The 25,771-nt window shown below is 41.9% G+C and overlaps 1 protein-coding gene across 8 annotated transcripts in view; it reads right to left on the bottom strand.

Moving 5' to 3' along the window:
• Nucleotides 1-25,771, bottom strand: part of arvcfb (ARVCF delta catenin family member b) — a 299,063-nt gene that overhangs the window by 201,414 nt on the left and 71,878 nt on the right. The window contains exon 1 of one of the 8 annotated variants that reach the window (XM_074637274.1): nucleotides 15,260-15,276. The exons of the other annotated variants lie outside the window; for them this stretch is intronic. The gene's annotated coding sequence lies outside the window, so the exon portion shown is untranslated. Of the gene's footprint in view, nucleotides 1-15,259; nucleotides 15,277-25,771 lie in introns of those variants that run through there. 8 annotated transcript variants of the gene reach the window in all.

Below are 25,771 nucleotides of genomic sequence, written 5' to 3' on the forward strand. Positions count from 1 at the left end.
CCCGAACAGAGCAGAGGGGTTAATAAGACCTCTGGCACACTGAGAAATCTGTTACCACCTGAACCGTCTCAGTTTGCTGCTCGAGTCCACTCATGTCTCCTCTGACACAGAGATAGAACTCTGTCAGCTGAGGGACAAAAGCTCTAACTTGTAATGTTGTATCTAACATTGATATATATCATCGTTAGAGGTAGTAGAAGAAACAAGAGTAGTAGACAGTAGTAATATCTGTAACTCTACGAGTCTCTGCTTCTCTGTTTACTGTCTGCACAGTCAGGAAATCAGTCATCATAATGTCCCACATAAAGAACATAATGTTCTGCTGTTGAAAGTAGATTACAAATGAAGTCATCCAATCTTTGTTGAAAAAAAGCCGACACCTCTTCCTTCAGAATGATTAATAGCAGCATCCCAAAACAAATCCTGTCACAGTTTGATGAATGGTAGGTAACGTAAAGCCCCTTGAATGATAACACTCTGACGTATCGGATAATCTCGGTTTTAGTAGGATTGAGTGATAAGATTCAGGTGATGATTGATTAAAGCACAGAGTATAGATTCTTGGAACTCTTTAAGGTGTGTGTGTGTGTGTGTGTGCAGGTCCACCCCAGGGCTGGTGATTGTGAATTCAACCCCATCACCCTCAGCGTCGTACCAACCATATGGAGGATCAGTCTCCCTGATGGAACACCAGAGCACTGGCTGAGGAGAAGGAGTTTTTTTTTTTACGCGCTGCTGCTTTGAATAAAAGATCCGTGCTGGGATTTGCGCATGACGGACAGCCTCAACCCTGCGATCGTCAATTATGTAATGGGTACCGCCGCAGCCTGCCGAAACTCTCGCCTCTCATCGGCATCCACAAAGACAGCGGAATACTTTATCTGGGGTATCAGAGGATGAGAAGTGGGAGAGAGGGACGGTGAGATGGGAAGAGACGGAGGCAGGTGTGTGTGTGTGTGTGTGTGTGTGTGTGTGTGCGTGTGTTGGAGGTGTCAAAGCCGTGACGAGATCAAACATTGTTCTGGGATGTTATCAGCTGCCTCTATTTGCAGCGGTGGTGAGGAGAAGCACTGTCACGCCAATCAAGTCACACTCTCATAACTGAATATATTTTTTTTAAAAAGTGGTTAAACCATGAACTGAAGTCATCACAATGCAAACACTGATATGGACAGAAATGGATTACACTGTCAGAAAAGCATTAATTTATGGACATTTCCCTTAATGGAGCCGGACTTAAAATCCTATACACAGAGGCTTTAAGCTATTAACATTTTATGTCATTCTTAAAATGTTTGAGAAAAGACGTTCTGGAAGTGAAAAGGGCTGGAAATCAACCCCTTAAGTCTCTGTTACTCTCTCTTTCAGAGGTTGTTGTGGGCTCCGTTTTCAAGCTAGAGTGAAGATACTGGTATCATATGAAACTACAAAAGCCTAAGAAAAACTGACATGGCCATTTTCAAAGGGGTCGTTTGACCTCTGACCTCAAGATATGTGAATGAAAATGGGTTCTATGGGTACCCACGAGTCTCCCCTTTACAGACATGCCCACTTTATGATAATTACCTGCAGTTTTTTGCATGCAGTATAAATGTGTTATTTTTGCCTATTCTAAAAATGGTGTTTGAATATTTCTGCATACTGGGGTCCATAAACAGTCTTGGAATTACATAAATTGTGTTTGACTGTAAAGCTGAGACTCTTGTGGATCTAATGAGCCCAACTGTATGTGTGATGATGTTAGTCCCCATAGTAAACATTTCAGTAATAGTGAGACCATTTTTTTTAAACTTGACCTCACTGTATAAAATGACCTGTGGTGACCTCTAGGATAATCACAGCCTCATGAAACTTTACAGCCACAAACTAGAGACCTAGAGCATTCAGAGGATGAATGACTTTGGTAGATTGACAATAAGGGGCTTTCTGAGCAGTTTCCAGAACAGAAGAGTTTGCCATCCAATCGCCGAAAAATGCAATTCTTGCAGAAATCTCCAAATGTGAAAAGTTTTTGATACCAAATCACACAATCGCTTTTTCTATGGTGTTCCTCAAGGTCTTGGTTACTTAACTTGGTATTTTGGAGGGAATAATGATCATTTTTTTCAATTCACCAGTGGTATAAAATGGTTAAATTTAGCACCAAATATGTACAACATATGGTATCAACCCCAAAATTGCTGCAACAATTTATGAAACATAATAGAGCATGTGAATAGCCATCACAAACATATATCATCATGTTCTATGCTCTTATACGCTTTCACAATTTATTTAAATTGATTAATTCATTTATTAATTCATTTTTATTTCTTGTTAATGACTAGAATAACTTGACAGACAGTGCTGAGCTGCATCTCAAATTAATCTTCAGGTTCCCAGCTTTCAGATGATGTACACCACTTCTATGTGACATACACTGTTGACTATTTGTCTCCCCCTGCACATCCCCTGTCCCCCCCACCGCTACCCCTCTAGTAAGAGAGGGTGGAACGATAAGGGGTTAAGCTATTAACATTTATGTCAGTCTTAAAATGTTTGATTAAAGATATTGTGCAAGTGAAAAAGACTGGAAATCAACTCCCGGTGTGTTTAAGCGATGCACTACATCCCTGCTAACAACACTGAATTAAAGGTGACCGAGATGCTTTCCCTTTCTTGTTTTTTCGCTATGAGCCACAGTTCATTACACAACAATAAACACTTTGTTTATGCCCATTACTGTGTAATCAAGAAGGACATACTGTGACCAGTAGCGAGTGGATAAAAACTCCAGGGGAGAACAACTGATTAATTGTTGACAATCCGAAGTCTAATTGCATTTAACTGGTGAAAAAACACAACAACAACGCGGCCATTCATGTGAAGTGAAGCTTGAAAACAGCGAGCGTGTGTGGTGCGGACTTCTAGCATGAAGGTCACCACTGTTGCCGACACTGACAGTTACATCTCCCGTCATCAAGTCAGCCTCGATAATTAACTTCTGTCCCCCAAAAAAGGGAAGCTGTAATTGCATCTCAAAATATAACATCTACATCTAACAGACTTCAGAAAGCTCTGGACTGAGAACGCAATTACTAATCAGTGGAAGCCTCTAACAGCGACCGAGGGACGGTTTGGCTCTTGCAACGGCTGCACTTTCCCCCCGGGGCAGGGAGGGAATTCAGCCAAATGTAATTGGCCACCGCCACATTTCTGGTAAAATAAAGCGGCTATTTTTAGAAGCAAGTATAAGGCCCAATTTCCTGAACTGGGAACGGAAAGGCGGCTCAACTGGAGTGAAACTTGCCACTGGAGACGAGAAGAACATACCAAAGTAACGGCTACACACGTCTCACGAGGGGCCCTGGTCTATTTTTTAGTCACGTATGATTACACCGCTAACCCACAACCACCTTTCATTCCTGCAGAAAGAAAAACCCACTCATACCACTTCCAGACATACAACCGCATAGTCTGGGATTCAATTATTTGACTTCTGCATAGTTTCGTGGGAGTAATTCGATGCAATAATAAAAAATTCTCATCGAAGGAAGAGTTCAAAAGGAAAATGTGCGCTTTCATTTTGCATCATTTTAATATAGCTGGGACCACAATTATCACATGCTGTGTGGTGGCCGATATGAAGACCCGCTGAAACAGAGACTTTTGAGCAGGATGTGTTGGACAGTGACATTTTAGACACGATGGAATCATGGCTGCTCGAATACCAGTTGTACTTGTACTTCCTTTACTCAAATAAAAGCTAACAGTGAAAATAACAAGAACAGTGCTGACAGACAGGTTGGCACTACGCTTCTGCAACGACGCTGTCGGTCGGGACGGCGTTATCAGCTGTAACTGCCGTATGAGAGCAGTGCAGAGCGGCGGGGGTCTGCAGGGATGTCAACAACCCACCCATCTTGAAACACAGATCCTGTCTTGTTTACCATGTTTGTTGCGTGGGCCGTGTCATCACCATTCATATACAACTAGTGTGTTTATGATTCAATTGTTTTTTCATAGATCTGGCCTCTTAATTTTGCTCTCAAAGTCTACCGCATTGATGCTTTTAACTTTAAAATGTGCAACATTTTCTTGCGGGGAGCACGCCCACCACAGTCTCTCGTTATCCTGTGGGAAACACTGTATTACGTCATCCAAAACTGGATGACCCCCCCACATTCCAAAACTCATTCCGGCGCCGCAGGTCTTGGCACAAAGACCAAACTCTAAAAACAAGAAATAGACCGAAACATTCCTGTTTTCACACGTTCACACAGTATGTTGTATGGATTAAACAAACAAGATATAATATGTTATTAAGTGAGCTGTAAAATGCTGGTAGGCAGATACTCTTTCTGGTGGAACTGCTAACAACTGATAAGCTACTAGTTAAAAAGTAACTAGTAAGTAAAGCTGTCAGATAAATGTAGTGGAGTAAAAAGAACAATATTTCCAGCTGTAGTGGATTAGAAGTATAAAAGGGGCATTAAATGGAAATGGAAGTACAAGTAGCAGTGTGTAGGATTTGGTGTAATCTAGCGGTGAGGTTGCGGATTGCAACCAACTGAAACTTCTCCCGGTGGCCGAGGCGAAAACATGAAAACACGAATGGCCCTAACTAGAGCTGGTTTGTCCGTTCTACTACGGATACTGTAGAAACATGGCAGCTGACTCTGTGAAGAGGACCCGCTCCGTACATAGATGTGACGGTCTCATTCTAAGGTTAGACGATTGTTATTTTCAGGTAATTATACACTAAAGAAAACATTAAGATTATATTCCATTTCTTCCAATAGATCCCCCTAAATGCTACACACTGTTCCTTAGTAAACGCACTTAGTTACTTCTCCCCCACTGTCCAAAACTGTGAGTTAAAGATACAATTCCAACCATTTCTAGCTGCAAATTTCACTCCTCTGGGTGAAGGCTTGAGGAGAGATGCTTTATAAAGTATTTGTGTCAACCACCGCCGCCTCATCCTGCTTCACCTGTGCTCCTATCATCAGTTTCACTCCACAGAGGTGGAAGGTGACGGAGGGAGAGATGGAAAATGTGGAGAACCGGAGAGACCTTCTCATTTATACTGTATCGATATTCTCTCTTGATGTGCATGCTGGGGCCGCGGCAGGAAGTACGAAGACCCCGATGAGAAAAGAGCGGGGCTGATGGAAGGGTAACACACGCTGTCTCTGAGCCGTCACTCTGCCAGACAGGGAGCCTCAATCCATCACCCCTCACTCTTCAGCACAGCCCTGCTCTGCTCTGCTCTGCTCTGCTCCTTCCACTAGTGATGAAAACGCCTCAAACCCAAAACCCTGCCTCTACTCCCCTTTTAACTTTGAGAGCAAGCGTGCAGAGTCATGCCTCGAATCAATCTAACCTGCTGAATCTAAATGTCACTGCTGTCAAACAAAGGTGATGTGTGAGTTTTTCAGGAATAAAAACGACCGATTCTCTCTCTGAGTAAACTACAGTTTTGTCACGTCTGTGAGATGAAATCATAAACCTCCAGTTAAAATAGTACAATTAAAACAAATATGCTCTTCTCGTCTTGAGATGTCTCAGATCAGCGTGACCGTGCCTTACCTCCATCCAGTCCACATTTAGATTGAATAGGTCCAACAGTTGATGCCAGCTTGGCACTGAGATGCACCTCAGTGTTGCCCAGAGTTTTATAGCTATAATTTAACATCAAATGTCAGGGCTTTTGCACGCCGAGAGACAATTAAATCCTTGTTTACCCAACTGAATCATTAACTATTCTGGAAAAAAACAACAACAACTCTTTTCTGCTGAAGAGCTACTGCCGGCCATTTTGTTTAGAAAAAGCCTATTGTTGATGGTGTTTACCAGAGTCACAGTGATGAATCCAAAAAAATGCCCTTTGTGAAAGATTTGCATCCTTCCTTTTGTTGTGCTCTCTGGCTGGTGTTTTGCAGCTTTATCGGGGCCGGATGGAGAACTGGCCACTGCTGCGTGATAGGCATCATGTGACAAACATGCATCAACGCTGACAAACAACGGGCCATAAAAGAGAGGAGGGATCGAGAGGCAAAGAGAAGTCAGTAAGAGTGAGAGAGAGGCAGGCAGGCGTAATTTCTGCTGCCGACACCCACTGACATTGATGGGAAAGACCTGAAGTTACCTCGAGCGCTCCGAAAAAAAACAAAAAAACCTTCAGCATCGGTGCATGACAGAAATACATCCTATATTTAACAGTCCTCAACAAAAACAAATCGATGCGGCAAAAGAATGTCAGAAAAAAAAAAAGAAAATGTGTTTCGGGGAATTTGTCGGTGTGGAAGATCAAAAACATCTTGCTGTACTTTGGCGGGGGTTCTCGACCGTGTGAGATGAAGGCCCAGAGTGCAGCTTTTTTACTGCAACACTCTCCTGTCCAAACAACTCCTCTGAGCAAGGCACCTAACCTGGTCTCTAAAGCACAAGTGCATCTTCTCCGGAGCAGCCCACAGGTGTCAGGGTGTGTAAAAGCTTGAATACGGAGTATGCCGTCCACGGACAAATATAGGCAAAAGGAAAACTGCCAAAATAAAAGACCATAAAACCGAGGCTCTCCAGTGAGTATTTAAAAACCCATAGACCATTTTCTCTCCCTCATTTCTAGGTAATGTCCTCTTAATCTGCGCAAAGCCCGGAAGAATCTCCCGGCACTATCTGGGTGATTAAACAGTGCTTTCTCGGCTATGATGGGGCGGAGCAGGCAGGCGATTTGGGAACTGCAATTAATCTCAGAGATGTGCAGAGCCTCGTGAAGGTGGGCACGGACCTCACAGGAAATAAAGAACTGAATATTGGGAACACACAAACATTCATATCACAAACTACCCCCTAAGGGGTCGGGGGTTGTTGATATGTTGATGTGAATCAATACTTCCTAAGCAAGAAAATTCAAAGCTATTAAATATTAAATCATATTCTTGAGAGATAAAATGTCCTTTCAAAGCAACAGAGGACTTAAACATTACATTTTACCTAATAATTATATTTTGGGCATATTGTAAGCTTTGTAACTACCAAATAGGAGATTATTGATGTGCAATCGCCCTGTTTAAGTTCTTTTATTTACTGTGACAGTGAGTAGTGATTGCAGTGGGCAGAGGGTTCGCAGCGGAGATGACTTTGCTAGAGATGTGTTACTGAAAAGCAGATAATGTTGAAAATCAGCCAAGTCGTCAGGAAAAAATATTGATATTGTACATTTCTGCAAACCAAGGACACGTTGCATGTCAACGTTTTTGCATTCAGTGTTGCCAGATCAGATTGACAGTTTCCAGCCCAATCACAACTTAAAACCCGCCCAATTAAAAAAAAACAGCCCAAATCACAACCTTGCCAGAAACCCGTGTAAAACCGTAAAACTATTACATGATAGAAATAGAATCGCAAACACGTCTTAAGCATACAAAGCTTCATATCTGCATCAATTTACCAAAGATAAAATGTTAGATAAATAGGCTATCGCAATCAACAAAGAGCGCAGTTACACAACAAAATGCACAGATTCCCATGTCAATGCAAATTGCATTCGGTCAGAGCAAGTGATGTAGTACAACGAGCGACACGCAGAGCCAGTGACGTATATCTAGCGACCGTTATTGAAAGTTACATGGTATAACTAGAATGGCGGAGAGCGCAGACCTCCGCCCCCCTCTCCGTTCAGCTTGCGCCATCATCCACGTGTATTTTTGTTTATGTTGAGATCAGCTGTACGTAGCGGAGCATCGTAAAACACTTCATTCAAACTGGACAGAAACAAAATAAACTCACCTAAACCGTAGTCGTTACTCTTTCCAACAATCATAAAGTGAGCTTTGGTCGAACTCAACTGTGATTTCACCGAGTTTAATGTGAAAAAACAAACACAGGACTTTAACCCAGGAGACCACTGTTCATGTCCTGTGTGACACCAAAAATAAACATTGAGTTTACAGTTGTTACGTAACGTTGTTACGCTTGTTATGCTTGTAACGTAATTTAAGAAAGTCTGCTAAGGGCGGTGTTATTTATTTATACTAGTTATGTTGTTACGGTTGTTACATTACGCTGTTACATTATTATTTTAACACAATGACATATGATCTTTTTTTTTAACCGTAACCAAGCAATTTTTGTTACCTAAACATAACCAATCATTTTACAACGTTAACCACGTGGCATTTTGTGTTTCTGCAAGCGTGATCAGAGGCTGATATGAAATGCATTTTAGGTTTAGAAACGTTGACATTCAACGTGTCCTGTGATTTTTAGAAAAGTACAATGAGCTGACTGGGCTGAGAAAATAAGCAGCCCATACTGACCTCTTTAATAACTGTCAGTGGTGATGAAAACAGACAACAGGAACATTTAATAGCCTGGTGTGTTAATAACTATAATAAAGTACTTAAGAGACTATTTGGCTTCAAATGTTAAACAGAGAAATCCACTATTACTTGTGTGCTACCATATCAACGTTTTCAGTCTTTGCACTAAACTAAGCTAATCAGCTGCTCACTGTGGCTTCATATTTATTGTACAGACATGAGACATCAGTCTTCTCATCTAACTCTGAGCAAGAAAACAAATAAGCTTATTAACCAAAATGAAAAATATTTCTTTACAAGACATCTAACTTTGTTTGTTTGGATTTAATGAATGCACCATATGGTGTTATTTACCAAACTCCCGACTGGAGGAATAGATGTGTTGATTATAACGCTGACAGCGATGTTCTTTACAAAAATGTCGATCTGGTATTGTAACACACAGTCTTAATGTCACCGCCGCGATCCAGTCAGCCTAATGTGATCATTTGTTCAGCGCCCAGCAGACACTGAGAGAACGGTGTATAGTGATGAGCTGGCCTCAGCCCTTGCTCCAGCGAGCTTGCCTGGTCACAGATAACAGGGCCGTGGCTGAAGGGAGAGAATACCATTACAAATAGCTTCATTAGGTCTGTCAGATTGTGCAGCTGAGGTGGTACATCTCGATTGACCCTGCACTGCCTCGGCTCCCCTCTGGGGTCAGAGCGTTGCCCCCCTTCTGGAATAAAATGCATCGCTGCTCTTTTCACAGGGGCTGTGTTAGAGCGCTGGCAACAACCACACACACACACACACACACACACACACACTACAGTATAAGAATTAACAGAGGCACACTGCAAGAGGCTACATTTTATGACACTCAAATGTTAAGTGAATAAATTAACACATATGCAAACTGAGGTTACCGAGATCAGACTGCTACACAGGTAACCAGGCTCTAGATGAATTAAGCTAATGATGACTTCAAACACAGTTAAAATGCCCTTTTATTCTTATGTTAAATGCCCAGTTACAAGCACTTCAAACCGCTGCTGGCCTATTTCAGCAGGGATCGATAAAGACACAGTTGTATATACTGTACACAAGGAGCTCTATTCAAACAACATGGATCTGTGTGCGACGAGATGGCCTTGTAGAACTGACGCATTGTTGGTTTTTATTTCCTGCTGTTACTGCAGTATGGAAACAACACACTCTTTTAATTTCTTAATCAAATTAAGGTATCGTAATTACTTTCTACTGTCATAAATGGCAACAATTACTCGTGTTAATATAAACCCCATTTCAGACCTGGAATCTGTAAAACTGTTGGCTTCATCTATCTGTTACAGTAACAGCTGTTTGACTCCGTTCTGGAAAAGCTTCACGTGGACTCATCACCATTACACAACATTTGCTATTTGGCATGAGAAATCAGGCAATAGTTGGCTGGGTTATATTAATTGGAAATATGTTTTCAAATACATAATACATTTATACCCCACGTCATACTAGAGAGGAGGCCATACGAAGCACAGGACTTTAACACGGAGACCAAGGGTCACATACCGAGTCTCTCGTGTGGTTAGGTAGTGCAGGTGACAAAATCATTTTGGTTAACGTTGGGGAAGGATAGAAGTCTCAGTTAAGTGTTAGCAATGACAGACGTGTTCTGTCTCGTGCGTCAGGTCACTTTATCTATTTTACTTAGGGCTGTCAATCGATTAAAATATTTGATTGCGATCAATCGCAAATTAGTAGCACATTTTTTTATCTGTTCAAAATGTACTTTAAAGGGAGATTTGTCAAGTATTTAATACTTTTATCAACATGGGAGTGGGCAAATATGCTCGCTTTTTATTACTGGGAATCAATTAACAATTCAAAACAATAAGTATTGTGCAAAAATTCTCACAGGTACTGCATTTAGCGTAAAAAATATGCTCAAATCATAACATGGCAAACTGAAGCCCAACAGGCAACAACAGCTGTCAGTGTCATTCACATATCTTGAGGTCAGAGGTCAAAGGACCCCTTTTGCGACAGACTAGTATGACATGGTTTGTACCAATGGATTCTTTAGGCTTTTCTAGTTTCTTATGATACCAGTATCTTCACTCTAGCTTTAAAACTGAGCCCACTACAACCCAAAAATCATAAGTTGCGTTAATGCATTAAAGAAACTAGTGGCTTTAAAACAAATTTGCGTTAACGCGTTATTATCATGTTAACTTTGACAGCCCTAGTTTTACTATTTAACCAATACCGCAGTCTTTGAAAATCTTGTTTTTTGCTGACCTCCAGTGGTTTAACTTCTTCTCTTGCTGCAGTGATGTACATGTGTAGGGTTATACATGCCTAAACATAAGCACAAAAACATTAATTAGGCTTTACCCGCTATAGGTGGATATTGTATTGCAAGAGCAGATGTTGGCGGGAAAGCAGATGAAAACTACATTATCGGTGAATGTTGTCCAGTTCTTTAAGAACATTTTTACGGATGCATTCATTAAAAACATTTCCTAATTATGTTAATAAAAAACAACAATCCATGGGCGATGCAATGTATTTGCTGCTGCAAATTAGTATTCTAAATATAATTTCTGGGAGACACGGTTGCTAAATACATCATCGGACATACTTGGCTTGTGTAGCTTGCAAAAGTGTACCCTCAGAGTTAAATCTGGAGCTTCCGAATGACCTTAATCAAGGTGTAGCGTCTTCATACTCATTATAGCTAATTAAGAAAGTTGGAATCGCGTGCGTGCCTTTACTGACAATGTAACCGTGTTTAGACTCACTTAAGACATTTAGAGAATGTGGTCTTAAGTCTTTTATGAAAAAATAACTTCTTTTCAAACACGAAGCCAAAAAGTAAAATTGCCAGAATGTTTACAGATTACAGTGCATGCCTCTTACTTATTTCATATTTGTTACAGGTACTGTAACCACTACTCAGTCAAATGAGGAAGAGTGGACGGCGATACTCCAATAATTGGTTTATTTATGGCGACAGTGAGACTCAAAGTACACAGTATCAAAGATACGTGTAAACAGCATAATCCAAATAAGACCTTCAGCGAAGTATGGCCAATAGCTGGATTACTCTGTGTGCATTAGCAAAGCTACTGTTATCCTACACCGGCAGGATGAGGAAGAGGAGAGAACCCGCAGGAGGACGAAGAGGAGGAGAGAGAAATGAGCCGAGACGTTAGTGGCATTGATTGAAGTACTGCGCGTCCGCCCTCATTCATAAACGAGGATAACCCGCCACGCGCTTGTGGACGATGTGTCTCCATGACAATGAGCGATGCTGGCACGCGTCACAGCAACACCTGTGACAAACTCTGTAATAAGGGGCCTAATCACACAGAAACAGAAAGCAAAACAAAGCTAGAAATCAAAGATTTACACTTTAACAGGTGCGTAGTGAGTATTGACAGAATCTTAAGGAGGCCATTTGCCACATTTGGGTTTGGAAAGCTCTTTTTCAGCACCGTGGTAATGTTTTACAAGAAACGTGATTACACACACAATGTACAGTATTGATTAGGGCTTCTTTGTGGTGCAAACGGCAGTGAAATAGGTCTAACAGAGCAGAGATAACACGCCATTGAAGACTCACAGAAGAAGAATCATATAAAAATGGATATAAGCTTTCATCGCTGTATCATATCGCCACAATCAAATCAGAACAGAGATAGATACGCTTCATGCTTTCAAAAACAACAGGCAGACGATGTGCTCTGGAATATGGGATTGTGTTGTTTTGCAGAGTAAATGAGCCAAATGATTCCTGACATGGAGTCAATAGCACATAGCTGCCCGACACGGTAACAGTAATCAAAGAGCATTTTGGGAATGGCAATTACAGAAGTGTCTGGGGAAATAAAGGCAAACTAAGGACACGGCCATCCAATTTCAAATGATGCATGTGCAGCATCCTTATCAGCGAGAATGGCCCGTTACTGTGAGGCTCTTCGGCTGGTTGAGAGTCAGCAGCTGTAGGGTTCACCAAAACAAAACACAAATTAGGCTCCCGTCTTAGCTGGGAAGGAGCGAGAGCATGCTCGCTCAGACAGGAGGCCTCATTCATTCTAAACACTTTGATCAAAGTGCTGCAGCAGACTTCTCAGACTGCCTAAATCCCAAATGCAAGTTGATACAAACAAAGAACTCCTAATTAGCGTTAAGATCACAGAGGGTGTGTGAAGCGACGGAGGTTGTAGTTCTCCTTCAGCTTCTCAGCATCAGTCGTGCAAGGTTGAATCTGGCGTGCATAAGTCGCAGTAAAGCAGACGCCCTCGCTTGTTTTCCTGCGCTCAGGCGTCTTATTTGGGGGCATCCTCCGGGGCACAGCGCATTACTGGAGCTATAGTCAGATTACCCATACTGATGTGCAGTCTGGTTCACACAGGCTTCATCCCTTCGGGAGCTGTGAGGTGAGTTCATGCTGCTGCATGTGATCCCCCTGAGATGCCCCGCTGAGTCAGGCTGCCCCGCCCGTCTTACTGCCAAAATATCTTAAAAACAAGGAGACTCCTTGGGTCTCCACCATGCGTTAAATCACACATTTAAAATAGAAACATGAGTCACTTTAACCGCCAAGCACTGTAAACAAACAGGAAGTAGTCTCAGGGACATTACAGCTACAGCTAATACTGACAAAGACAGCAGCTCCTTGCATTTCATACAGTGGAAGAATAGGCTACTGTATAGGCAGCAGTGGAACATTTACTGAAGTGCTGTACTTAAGGACAATTTTGTGGTAGCTATGCTACTTGTAGTCCACTTTACTCGGGTATAATTTCCATTTCTGCTACTTTATACATCCATTCCAAATAATATTGGGAAATTTTCTACTTTTAACCCACTGCATCTATTTAAAGGAAAGCTGGACATTTTGGTAAATGTGTGTCTATCGGACGCCAGCAAAACCTCCGCCTAAAAAGTGCCGTACAAAAATAAAACAAAATTATTTCTATTCTATTGTCATCATGTTAATGTTCCTACCGAAATGGCCTGTGTTGAAAAATACAAATATTATAAATATACGTGCTATTATATCTATTTACTTACTTATTTACTGACTTACTTATTTATAAAAACAAACCGCACGGCTGCTTCCCAGAGGAGCATAAAGTGAGCGATGGACATAAATGGAAGTTAAAAAAATCCAACACAGATTTTGAGAGCAGTCTCAAACTTTTCCATGTCAATAACCTCCAAAATGGATGTCCAGAAGACCACAGACCATGGATGTACAGTATAAGAGGCTGTGTCCTGTGCTTTTGCCCTGCGTGTACATGACATTAAATTTTGTCATGCCACTAGTACTACTAGCTACTGGCCGATAGCCGGTTGTTTGGGACGTTGGGACAGAGACGTTAATACATCCACCATGGTACATTCTTACAGCATACATGGATGTATTATAAGATAATAAAAGTGATGAATTACAGCCAATATATGCATTTTTACAACCTCATACAGCTAGCCGGAAGATGGCAGAACTGGATATGTCATATGAGCGTGCAGGGCGGTGCCGGCTCGTGGGCCTGATGCACGTTCATTACGCCGAGGAAAATAACTCTGGGTTTGGCTTTTAGTTCATTTTACAACTTTTAGGACATAATGATTTAAATGTGGGTTATTGTGTTCATACTGGGAAGTTGACTTACCTAAAAAAAAATCATCCTCTGATTTACAGACATCTCTTTATACATCCATGGCCATGGACCCATTGGTGTTTTCAGTCCAAAATGGTGACAGCACTACCGAAGCGCCATCTAGCGGAACCAAAGTTTCTTGTCTCTTTGCTTCTATACTCTTTGGCATTAGCAGCCATTAGACTGCAGCCAGGAAACTGTTAGCTTGTAGCATAAAGCCTGAAAGCATGCAGGAAACAGTTACCATTGGACAGAGCCAGAGCCAGAGCTGTTCCCCATGCTTCCAGTCTGTATGCTAAGCTAAGCTAACGTCTCCTGGCTCCAGCTTCATAATCAACAGACAGTGGTATCAACCTTCTCATATAATTCTCAGCAAAAGCAAATAAGTGTATTTCCCAAAAATGCCAAACTATTCCTTTAACAGCTATAGTGACCAGTTACTTTGCTGATTAAGATCTTATAAACAAAACATACTTGGCTACTTTTATTTTTGATAGTTTAAGTACATTTATCTGATAATACCTCTGTACTCTAAGATTTGGAATGCAAGACTTTCCTTGTAATGGAATATTTTTACAATGTGGTCATCTTGTTAAAGAATCTGAATACTTCTTCCACAACTGATGATTAGAGAAAGTCTGAAATGAAAAGGCTCTCAAGGGCGAAAAGAAAAAGAAATGGTTCACTCTTTTTGCATTGTACAGCTCCTCATTTTCTTCCGTGTATTTCTTCTGCGCTTTATATAATTGAAACAAACTTTGAACTGATCTGACACTTGCCCCTAATCATATTACATTTAAATACATGTGAAAAAATGTTTCCATTTGTTTTACTGTATTTTACAGAAATGTTAGCCAGCCTTAGGATGCATTTTGGCCTATATTTCTCCTGTGCTGTTTAACTTCAGAATTTGTTTAATCTTAAATGCCCTTTTATGCATTATGTAAAAGCTCTTTGAATTGCCTTTTGTATGAAATTTGCTACATGAATACACTTGCCTTGCCTTGACCATTCATAAAATGCTTGTTAAATTACAAAAAAAACTGATAGATAAATAGAAGGTCTCTCTGCGTATAAATCTATTCTCAATGTACTTTTTGAGATGTAAAATATTCATGTCCAAATTTTGGGTCACTGTATGTGAATCATTGAAGCCTGTGACTGTGAAATTCTTTCCAGTGTTTTTGGGTAGCAAACAAAGCAGCTTTTGATCAGAAATCACAGCCTGAGGCTACAAGAAATCTTTGCACCATGTAGAAAATTGAAAACTGTGTCAACATGAAACAAGAAAAAAAACCTGACCAGTATTGTTATGAGCGATGGGCCACAGAACAGTAGATGTGGTGGAAATCCAGCCCCAAACTCCTCTGTAGGCTACACACCATTCCTAGTTTCCACCTGTGAGAAATAAGTGAAGCATGTGATGACTGAAATTAAACAAAGTGGTACAAATCAGCGGTACAAATGAGTTTTTTGCCAATGTGCTCTGCCTTCATTGTTCAATAAAAGTCTCCCAAAATGCCCCTAAAATGGAATCAAGGGTGCACAATGTACCTCTGAATTAAAGTTAATTTCTTCCCCATGGCAACAATTCGACAGCAGACAAAGTAACACGATGCAACCATTCAACAGGCGGTATTCTATTGTCACACGGGCTGCAGCGCATGGAGTGTAATGAATGGTTAAACTTTGGCAAACCTACATATTTGCCTTTGTTTGTACTTGAGCCTTTGAGTGGCTTATGGAACATAGGCTGCTGATAAAGTGCTTGCATCCATCCCCTTCTGTCTTGGGCCATCTGGATCCAGGCGACGCCATGGCAGCCGTCCCGCCTTCATCTCTCCTTCAGGGCAGCAAATTGCTACCAGCCAAATGCTGATAAATTTTGGATGCGGCCAGTGAATCTGTCTGCTCTACCAGCCACTTTGGCAGGTCACCAACCTCATTCGAAGGTTATTTTCTATTCTCAAAATCTAGTCGATTGGCAGAATATTGAAAGAATATTTGAAGGCTGTGCAGCTTCTTTACTCTATTGACTTGTGGGCTTCATGTCAAAGCAGGTTTTCCTGATCCCCTTGTTGTTGCAGTTGCCTTTATGGTCTGAGAAACGCTTTGTACAAGCAGCATAACTCCCTGTATTGCACACACTTGTGTAAGCATTAATAATGCATTCATTCCTAATCACTTGCTCAATTTCAGCCTTCATTGGCTGTGATAATCACCTCCTCTGAATCAGTTCTCCATCTTGGATAATTTGAACTCATTATTTCACCAGTTGTTCTCTGCGAGAAATTATTCAGCCTCTGCATCACTTCAACGTTTGGCTTCTCATCATAGTGTTTTTTTTTTTTCTCCTTGCTTTGATGGAGCAGACTCTGGCCGGCCTTCCTGTTCAGCACTCCCAATGTATGGTATCAGCAGAGACATGCTTACAACGCAGATGACAGAAAAGCCGTGGTGGCCACATGAAACCCATTCTGCTGCACCTCGATCACCACGGCTACTTGTTGACGACGCCAGCTGCAACGACTGCGGCAGGTGCGCATGAACAAAACGCACCACTTCCCCCGCGCTCGGGTACGACAGATGCCGCTCTTGAACGCGTGCCGCTAGCTCCGATCCTCGGAGAGCCTCGAGCGAAACAAACAACATTAACAAAGAATATCTCACCTTGTGTTTGCAACACATGGGACATAGTGTGCAAGCCCACATGGGAGACGAGAGATTAATCTATTACAGAGGGGAGGTTGGCAGAGTACAAGGAGCAAGGTCATACCCAAACACTGGCTACATTGTGTTGAGAGACAGAGATGTGAGATACTGTAGATCTGTCCTGGACAGAAGGAGAAAGCGACACACAGTACAGAGCTCTGTGTAGAGGCTGCTAAATCCAATCTAGGTTTAATGGCTATAGATCAGAGGCATAAATTCACATGGGCTGTTATGAATACGTCACAACCAACTTTCAGGAAAACTAAAATAGTCCTACCAACAATTTGGCTTGTAATCATGACACTAAAACAGATACTAATTTTGGTTCAGTCCCATCTGCAACCCGTTCAACGTCACTTCGCCACAGGGCTGTCCTCGACTAAAGAAATTCTTAGTCCACTGACACTCATACGATTTTGTCGACTAATTGGTTAGTTGATTTAATTGACAGATCTGTAAAACTCCACAAAGAATCACACAAAAACACCACTTTAAATCTTTATGTTTTTAAGTTTCTTGGAAACGGTATTGTAATACTCCAAATCGGTCTTGGTCTCGAGACCGGTCTCTAGATGGCTTTTTGAAGATCTCGTTCTCTTCTAGGGATCGACCGCATTTTTACTCAGCCTTGTCTCGGTCTCAGACAAAGAGGGCTCTGGATTTTAGATCAAGACCGGTCAAGACCACAACTGCAGGGATAACACTAAATTGATATGCAGTATATATATACAGATGTCCTTAGAGCTGTAGTACGTCTGTTCACACCTGGTATTAGAATAGGTCTTCCCAGGCGTCTCCAGTGACCACTTGTGATCAGATCTCATTTCCCCGCTCTATATGCAATTAAACACGTGGCTAATACAGCAGACGTTGAGATTTAATATTACATGAATGTCAGTAGCAAGGTTATTGTGTCGGTGCGACCGACACCGCTGCCCAGTAGGGTACAGAGCTTCAGAAAGCCGGGGATGAGAGAGAGCGAGCAGGCGGTTGTCAGCTCTATGCAGAACACCGGAACAAAAACATCGACACATCTCCGACAGTATGATAATAATGCACTTTGCTTGCCTATGTCTGATAGTCTGTAGATGTGTAGGATAAGATATATTTGAATAAAACACAGTTGTAATGACAGAATACCCGCGAGGCAGACAAGCGCTCGCGTCTGTCTGTCTATTTTAATGAGGAGCAGAGAGACCCCGCGGATCCAAGCGGGATGTCAGTTGAGTAGGCGATCCTTAACGTGGATTCCCGTACACACTACTAAAAGAATGTGGCCTTATGTGGCCCAGACCACCTGTATTTTTACATATAGATTCATAATAATAGACTTCATTCGACTGCCATCATTTTATGCATCGCTGTGGTAGAGAAGGGCTGCAAAGTTAAGTGAAGAAAACCTATTTGTTAGCATTTGTATTTGTTCCTGAATTAATGATCTCAGTATGGTTGGAATGTGTAAACTTTGGTTGAAACTTCACATTTGCTATATTGGTTTGGTTTGACACTACTTCTTTCCAAACAACATGACAATGAAAGGGAGTTGAATTGCTCGGGAGAGTGTCAGGTATTAATGTGTATGTTTGTGTGTACTGTATGTGTGCGAGTGTGAAAGAGAGAGCGATATCATCCCCCAACACTATCACTAGAGCATTTACTGTGGCACCCGAGGCCATACCTACTCGTTTACAGGGAGGAAGACAGGTTAATGAAAAACTATTGATTCTCCCTTTGTATCCCCGGAGATGAGGGGAAGTAACACTAATACTTCCGAACTTTGTTTTCCCTCTTTCTTTTGACGGCGCCGGCCGTTCAGTGGCCACGCCGGGTCTTTGGGGACGAGGAGAACAGAGGAGGGGGGGATCCATGTGAGCGGTGATGCCGTCAGCGGCGTTTAGCGAGAGAATAAAGGGAGGACAATGAAGGTGAGGAGGAACAGAGGGAGCGGTCAACCCTGGCCCGGCTCCGCTTCCCTCATTCAGAGAAAGAGAGAGGGAGAGAGAATGAGAGAGGGCTCCTTTAGTCAGAGAAGCTCAGTCTCATTTTACTCGATTTCACTCAGAGCAGCCATTCCTGCTCTCTGACTGTTCTACATCATCTGACTGTGGAGAACAGGTGTAGAGCGGACCAATACAGCTGGCCCTTCTGTTGGATATCACCACCTCTGAAATGGATATGATGCATCACTACACTTCCTTTTTTTGTGTAAAGGTATTGTTAAGGGGGCACTCCACCCATTTTTACACATAAAGTTCAATTTACTCGCCATTGGCAATACTACTCAGCCTGTGATAAAAGTTGTAGAAGGTCTTCGGTGGCTCTAAATGACTTTTGTCAAGTCTGAGAAAATAACCATGATGATGTCATCAGGACTTGGAGAGACATTTTTGGCTGGACCGCAGAGGGCCAGCCCTACAAGCGCAAAAGTCTGTCACTGACTGAGTGATGAAGTCACACGATTGGTCGGCCGAGTGTTGGAGTTTCCTCCATTCAGAGAGTGCTCCTCCATTCATTTCCTATGGAAAGCAGGAGAAGCAGTCGCCCGGTGCATGATGGGAGTGTTGCAGCGAGTTGGAGAGGATCTGTATTTGCATAAAGTTAACAAATCTCCACTTTATGCAAATGAGCCCATCCAGCGCAACAGGTCCAGTTCATGAAACTTGGACCAAGCTGTCAACGCACTGGGCGATCTAGTTCTAAAATGAAACGAGATTCAGCAGTGGCATAGCCTATTTCTCGCTTAAAGGGTTTTCAGAAGTAGGTTTTGGTGGATCGTTTTTTCTCACTATTTCTCGCTTAAAATCTACTTGTTGAGCAGGCCGCCACGTTGTTTCCTGTTTGAAACAGTGAGCAGAAAATCAGGGACCAATCAATGATAGGATATGTCACCAATTGAACGGCCAGTTGAGTGGAGCAGCGCGTCCCCTAGTGTCCTCGCCGGACCTGGTGGACATGTACCGCTGGATTTAACATTATAGACATGACCACTGACTATTTGTATAACAATTTAGCCACAAATTCACACACTGACCATTCACGGTCCAGCCATATACTCGGTGTTGACCGAGTCCTGTTAATGGACAGCCTGTGCTAAGAACTAGGATGTTTCAGAGCTCAATCCATAAAACGGTATATGCTGCAGCAATTAAAAAAAGTGCAATACTAAATCATTGGAGTACTCCTTTAAAGCCACAAACTAAAATACAAAAATGTGCATTGAAGTAGAAATTTCTGATAAATAATCAAAAGAAAACAATCGCTCCTTGTTGGATGAGCTGCAGTGTATTGCTGGGCCACTGGACAATCTGACCATGTGTTTCCTTCATCATTTAAAGGGCGGGTCCAACACGTAGGTTTCTGCCTGATAATCTTGCTACAAACAACCCCCTAGCCCGCCTAATGTGGTTGTATTAGGTATTATCCATAGTCAGTATATTACCTACTGCACAGAAACTGCACAGCTGGCGGTCGGCACGCTCCCAGTTTGGAGAAGCTGACAGGAGTACCGGCACGGAAGGTAAGCAATGTACTGCTGTGTAGACGCTACATTAGTTCTGATCCGAAAGTCACACAATAACACAACCTGCAACTCCCGTGTTCTGCGAGGCAAAACTACTGCTGTTGTCAAAGAGAGCATAGATAAGGGCTTCAGTTCCCCGTCGCAAAGGGCTGTCTGACGGCAAGGAAATATTCTTATTATTAAATTTAACCCATCCTAAGCAATTTTTAGGAGCAGTGGGCTGCTGTAAAGCTCCTGAGGAGCAACTTGGGGCTCAGTGTCTTACTCAAGATCATTTGGACTATGCAGACAGTATGAGCCGCGGATCAAACCGCCAACCTTGCAGTTAAAGGACGACACACCGTTTTACTTTATTAAAAAATGGCTCACACAATGTCACATCAAATAATGTATTGTGTTTTATTTCATGCTGTATAATGATTGTTGTAGTTTTTGTCTTACATCGGATGTTCTGTAGCAGCAGTTTTTAGAATTTGGTCATGGATTTCTAACACTATCAGAATCTGACATGCTTTCTTTGGTCACCAAAGCTATAAATCGACTGCTGGTGCACGTGTCTTATATTACAACCCGGGAACCCCATTTGGATTAGATTTTCTTGTCAGTAACAGGTCACAATTGTACAGTGTATAGTGAGTGTAAATCTTTAGCTGGTGGTCTAATAGGACTATAGCCCAGGGGGGTGAAACCGACCGCCTACACGCCACCTGAAAAGGATGACAGAGATCAATGACTGTGAGACACGGACTCCACCTCCCCTTTCCACCTCCATGTGTGGTCTCATGGAGCCCGGAGGTCTCGCTGTGGGCCCCCACTGGGAGTCAGTGGAGGGAGAAATTGTCACCCGTCAGCAATCAAACAAAACCAGCTTCTGCCTGGAAAACGTCACTGTGTTACGTTTTGATCCTCCCTTGTCTGTTATCGAGCTGTGAATCAGACAGTAGATAATAGCTGAAGAATTTATCAGGGGGAAGGAATAAACTGGTAATGCCCCCCTGGTTCACTGAAGCACTGTACCCGCTGACTGCAACATTGGAGCTGCTTGGTGGAAGCTTGTACTGGGCCAGTTCCTTTGGTGTAAATATGTGTGTAATTAAAGCTGCAGTGGGTAGAAATGAAGCAAATGTGATTGATAAAAAGTTATTTTTATAAAACGGTCACTATATCCTGACAGTAGTGCATGAGAGGCATGAGGTAATCTGAAAAAAAATCATGTGCCTCTGTGTCCTCTGGTGCTCCTAATGACATCTGCAAGATTTCACAGACCGGAGGAAAACAACCAATCAGAGCTGATCTGGAGTCTGCCTTCCAGCTGCTGTCTATGAGAGCCGGCTGTCAATCACTCGCAAACTCCGACCAAATGGTCAAACTAGGCAGCGCTGATCAAATATGAATCAATATTCTGTTACAGTAATGTCTATCTCTCACCCCAAATTTTTTCAGAATCAGATTGTAGTGTACCGTTTAGCTGTAAAATGAGAAAGTTTGTAACCCGCCATGTTGAGATCTGTTGAGGAAATACCAAGCAGCGGCCACCAGCCAGAGCACAGCCAATAGGAACGTTCTCTCTCTGAAATGACCTGTGATTTACCAAAGATTTTTTAAAGCCTGAAAACAGAGCCATGAGGAGGTGCAGAAGTCTAGTTTTCTCTCAGAACACTTGAATTACAATATGCTGAAAGGTTATTATTGAATTTTTGCCCAATGATGCCAAAAACATTCTGCCTACTGAAGCTTTAATACAAACAAATAATACATCAAATTGTGATATTTTCAGATGTTTAGCCAAATCGCAGCGTAAAACTCCTTCTTGACCCATATGTGTGCCCTTCATGAACAAAGTGCTTCATTTGCATTGTTGTGTTGTTTCCACTGGAGGTAATTGAGGATATTTCTGCAGGTCACTTCAGTGTTGAGCTTGTTGAAATCAGAGCTCATGTGCTTGAGAGGGTCTCCCTCTCTGCTCTCTACAATTACAGCTAGGAGAGGGTGACAAACACACACTCACACACCTGTATATTTACATGCCTAATGTACCTTCATTTCCTTGCAGTAACTGATGCCGTCCTAACAACGGGCCTCAAGCAGGAAGAGATAAAAGAACAAATTTCCTCTTATTTTTGTTTGTATCCACAATTTGTGGGGAAAAAAACATGAATATCATATAATCAAATCTAGATTCGTATATGTTTTAGAGTAATTATAATGATTGGATTATTGAATTTGTGGGCTAAAGAAATACTATTGGTCCATTGATCCCAATGAAGTCTATAAAAACCCTTGAATGATACTGCATGTGTTCAGCTTCTGAATGGCTACATACTGCTCTTCAATACTTTTTGATTTTCCTGACACGCTCTGGAAAATCACATGTTGTTTAAGTTTATTTAACAGTATCTCGATTTCACTACTGCTGAAGTTCTCCTTACAGCCTTCTTTTGGTGACATCTCCAATTCATGGGCATGTGCCAGAGTATTTGCACACGGCACAAAACCTGCCCTTATATAGTGTTTAGGGGACATTACTTACGTTAATAATAAACAATCGGCCACATGTCTCCAATTTATGATCAAGTGGGATTCATCAGGCCCAATGTCAGTTAAAAACATAGTTCGACATTTTGGCAAAGAAGCTTATCTGCTTTCTTGACGAGAGTTCAATGAGAAGGTACTACTCTCATGTCTGTCCATTAGCTACATGTGAGGCTACAGCCAGCAGCCAGTTAGCTTAGCACTGGACACAGACTGGAAACAGGGGAAACAGCTAGCCTGCTCTGGCAAAAAGGAACAAAATCTACAGCCTACACCTACCAGAACCTCCAACACTCACAAATTAACACTTCGTATGGAGTCCTATCATCACTGCAAAGTTGCCAGGCAACGAGCCGAGGCTCCAGGAACTTACTGTGCCGCCTGGTTAAGCATCAGTTAAGGGTGATTTATACTTGCACTGCTAAAGTGACGTCACACCATCAGACACGGCCCTTCGCGGGGGGTTCCATGAGGCTGGTTTTCGCCTGCCTGCGCATATCGCAAATTATTCTAATTATGCTTACGCGAATGGTCGGAGAAATTAGAGAAGTTTGAGGTGCTTTGTCTGTTTTCTGCGAGGATAAATCTGCACGCAGTATAAAAGATCCCAACGTTTCCTCGTCACGATTCCATTTCCGTGCAGCCGTCCTCGAGGAAAGCATAAATCTAAGCTTTATATTCCCAAACGGACGCGTACACGGACAGCTGCGGAGAGCTGCTGACAGCTGCTATAGTGGTTCTGTTTATACTGTCTGTTGGAGGATGCGTTCCACACATGTGCAGTAGATCGCTACGCTACCACTTGTAGTGTATTGGCAGCACGGACAAGTCCAGACCCTCTGATGAAAAAATTACAAATTTGATGTCGCGCGGACCCTCGCGTACTACCAAACGTGGAAAGTATAACTTCGGGTTTAAGAAAGAGTCCGATACATGACCCCTTTGTGGTGATAAAATCTCTAATTGTCATTTTTTACACCTTGACTTTTGAAGAGATTTTACAGACAAAATATGAATTGTTAATTTGAGAGTGTTGAGGGTTTTGCTGGGCATGCTTTTCTTTTATCTTGGACAGATCCAGGCTAGCCGTTTTCCCCTGTTCCCAGTCTTTATGCTAAGCTAAGCTAACCGTCTGCTGGCTGCCTTATATTTAACATATGAACAGGAGAGTGGGATCGATCTTTTCATCTAACACCCAGGAAATGTCCAAATATTCCTTTAACCTAAAACTAAAAATACTAACCCTAAAATAAGTCAAGACAAAGACTACAAAATATTTCTATACATCCCTCTGTTCTATGGACATCTGATGTTCTATGGACATCTGGAAAGGATTAAGAGCAATATAATTTTAAAGAGGGTTTTAGAATGTGATACTTACGGACTGAAATTGCATACTTTGTCCTCAATATTCAAAACAGCTTTCCAAAGAATGTTATGACCAGCTTTGTGGGAGAGCATCTGAAACTGCATTCAGCGGACACAGTAAAACTCTCCAAACTGAGATTAGCAGCAATTTAAGATGAGTTGAGGTCAGTAAATTATATTAAATATTGCAGAGCGGTCTCACAAAGATATAGAGAAAGACAGTGTTAAAAACAACACTGAATGAACAAATAAGTACACACACAAACACACAGAATTCCTCTCAGCATCTGTGAACAAACTCCTGCAATTTTGAGTTATTACTTACAATCAAGGCACGCCTCATCCACCGTACGCTGCGTCTACTACCGTATAATCCCCGGATCTCTTTCACATGAATCAATAACAGCAGTCAGAGTGCCGGTGCTCCAAAACAACTTGTGGAGCTCACCAAATCTAATGTGGGAGAGCTTATTGACACTGGAAGCACTGGAAGGTTGCACAGTCCAAACACGATTCCTTTTGTTGTTATTTCAACTCATTGCATTCCACCTCTGGGTGTGTGGAGAGAGTTACACAGTCTGAAGTGTAATGATATAGGAACAGCCATGACTAGACTACAGCCTTACTATTGAATGCGGGCGTTCCTTCGCACGTAATACATTATGTGGGATTGTATGAAACCCGTTTTCATTTTAAACTGTGACCCTGCAAACCATTGTTTCCACAAGTGGATGTCTCAGAGTGTCCTCCAACTAAATAGCAATAAGTCAGAGACACTACAGGTCCAGACAGTGCAAATATTTTATCCATAAATTCTCTTGGTATAGTAGGTTCGTTTCCTGTGTTTTATGAACATTTTAAATTTATACAAAAAAGAAAGGTCTTTGGAAACTCAAAATATCACAAAAATGTTTGTGTATGTGTGTGTTGGTGTATCGATAAAATCAAAATGCAACAATTGTTATGGAAACAGACTTAGCAAATACATCATGATGTACATGAAGCATGGGACTTAAATGTCAACTGAAAAGACGAAAAATGGCGGCAGAAGAAAGCATCAGATCTGTGTGGAGCGATGAGGACTGTGGACAAAAATGCCTTGTTGATGTCAGAGGTCAGAGGAGAATGGGCAGAGTGGTTCGAGATGATAGAAAGGCAACAGTAACTCAAATAACCACTCGTTACAACCAAGGTATGCAGAATACCATCTCTGAACGCACAACACGTCGAACCTTGAAGCAGATGGGCTACAGCAGCAGAAGACCACCCGGTACTAGCACCGGTCACTTTATTAGGTACACTGTGTACCTAATAAAGTGGCCGGTGAGTTTATATATATGACACAAACATAAACTTCGTATTTACATCATGTTTTATACTTTTTTTTTAGATTTGACTGGCACTCTTAATAACGCCATCTCGTTTCGTAGAGAGTTAGCGCCACCTATTGCGCCATCTATTGCTTATCTCAATGAACCAACTCCTAATTTTCCCATTTTCTTTTGCAGATTTTCTAAGAATTCGGTTAAAATTTGTGCTCCATTTGGATGGAACCTTGGCTACTGTCGCCATCTGTAACCCCACATCACAAGACTCTTGGTGTCATCTCTGACTGCAGTTTCGGCCTATAGATAAACACATCAAATCTATATTTCAATCCTGTTTTCCACATCTTAGAAACA

Source organism: Sebastes fasciatus, chromosome 6 (genome assembly GCF_043250625.1).
Source record: "Sebastes fasciatus isolate fSebFas1 chromosome 6, fSebFas1.pri, whole genome shotgun sequence".
Taxonomy (NCBI): domain Eukaryota; kingdom Metazoa; phylum Chordata; class Actinopteri; order Perciformes; family Sebastidae; genus Sebastes; species Sebastes fasciatus.